This window comes from Cydia pomonella, chromosome 4 (assembly GCF_033807575.1).
Source record: "Cydia pomonella isolate Wapato2018A chromosome 4, ilCydPomo1, whole genome shotgun sequence".
NCBI classification, from domain to species: domain Eukaryota; kingdom Metazoa; phylum Arthropoda; class Insecta; order Lepidoptera; family Tortricidae; genus Cydia; species Cydia pomonella.
In genome coordinates this window covers 24364378-24366251 of record NC_084706.1, presented here as the reverse complement: position 1 = coordinate 24366251, position 1874 = coordinate 24364378, and the positions used below count along the sequence as shown (strand labels likewise).

The 1874-nt window shown below is 38.0% G+C and overlaps 1 non-coding gene across 1 annotated transcript; it reads left to right on the top strand.

Moving 5' to 3' along the window:
* Positions 1–1294: 1294 nt before the first annotated feature.
* Trnag-gcc (transfer RNA glycine (anticodon GCC)) lies at positions 1295–1366 on the top strand. The gene has a single exon. It is a non-coding gene; the product is annotated as a tRNA-Gly (tRNA).
* Positions 1367–1874: the final 508 nt, after the last annotated feature.

Below are 1874 nucleotides of genomic sequence, written 5' to 3'. Positions count from 1 at the left end.
GAAATAGTCTTTCCCAAGTCGGCGGGCGTCGGTTTCAAAGCAAGCTGCTCCAACTCATCCCGGCTTCTGAATTGAAAGCCCACCTCGTGAGCCTCTTTCAGGGGATACGTATGACGCTTTAAATATGAAAACGTAGTTCTTCTTCAGAGGTTTTAATCAACAACTTTTACAATAATATCTTATCAATGCTCTTACAAATTGTTTCTCCCTTGACAGACAGAGTGAAGTAAGTGTCACAGATAATGCAAATCTACTTTACCCGCCAAAAGTATGGCTTTTGGCAGGATTTCAATAACTGTCATTATTGTTACAATCGCTTAATGTTGGTACACTGTTTTAATCATACTATTTAGACATATATTAGATAAAATATTTAGCCTTTAAGTTGTCCAGCCTGAAATAATACTATATAAAAGTAGTACACAGTATAAAAATGCCAACAGAAGAAACCTCACTCACTGACATATCCGATCAATGTCGTATCTGGACCTAATATTTGACATATCTTAAAGTTCGAATCGGGCTGTAAAGTTGGCATTTGGATTACGCCTATAATAGGGTATTTGACTGCTAGTCAAATCAGTTTCTTTTTTCGAACTGTCAAAACGATTTGCCACCAAGGAATTTATATGAAACACTAAAAAATGACGTTACGGCCAAGGTAGGCTCTTTATAGTTCTATACGAATTATAAAAAGAAATAGTGTCTAAAAATAACTGCTGTCTACGTTTATCTATTAATGTTGTGGTGCTTTATTTCGTGTATGGTGTCAAATAATTTATTTTAAATACAGTCAAATACCCTATAGTGTTACTGTTACAGCGTTATTCCTGCAGCGTTGACTCCGGCGGTGTCACTGTCATATTCATTTCAGTTTTTTTTTTTAATAAAAGAGCTTCTGTCCTTTTAAATTGCCCGGCTGTCAATGACACTGTGCGAGCTGGATAGCAATATACTTAATCATGCGCTGTGATAGAGACAGGAGTAGGCGGGGTAATGTACGAAATTCGGCGTGCTAAGCGTCCTTTAGGAACGTAGAATTGGTTGACAAATCTAACAAATTTAGAACCAAATGAAACAACAAACAAGTATAAGTTTAAATGTAAATATTTTTATTTCTTTTATTGTGGAACGTACCACATTACAATCTATAAATTATATATACAGATGGCAATCACAATGGAAAAATCAACGATGATCAAGTTTCGAGGTTAAGGTTGTAAACCTTAAAGTACAGATGTCGCTAGTGACGTTGTCACATATGCAATGGTTAAATTCGCGGTGAATGACGGATGGTTAGCTGGCGCAATTGGTAACGCGTTGGACCGCCAATCCAAATATGTGGGTTCGAGTCCCACGTTAGCCAGAGTTGATCATCATTGTGATTAACATCTGAGGGCCTACCGCGAACCACGTTCGACGTGTTGCCTCTCTGTCGCACTTGTAAATTCGTACGTAGGTGAGACAGGGAGGCAACATGTCGAACGTGGTTCGCGGTAGGCCCTCTGTATCTACAATTAATAAGTATAAGTTGAGCCGTGGCAACATGGTTGCATTCATATCACCTTCACTATGTCTGTCACTATCGCACTTACTTGTTAGAACGTGACAGGCATGGTGAATAGTACGTGCTTAGCCCGTAATATGAGATAACCTCTGCCTATTTTTCTACTCCGTGGATTCGACATGTTTATCCAAATATTTCTCATAATTCTGACCTCGGGTTCTCGCCCCCTAACTCCGTTCTGTTTGTTTACGTTATAATTATGTGAAATGTATGTATTAGAAAGCAGAATTTGTTAAATGTTAAATGCGAACGTTTTAATATCAAAAGCACTGTGAATATACAGGCTGGTACATAAATAAGGGATTAA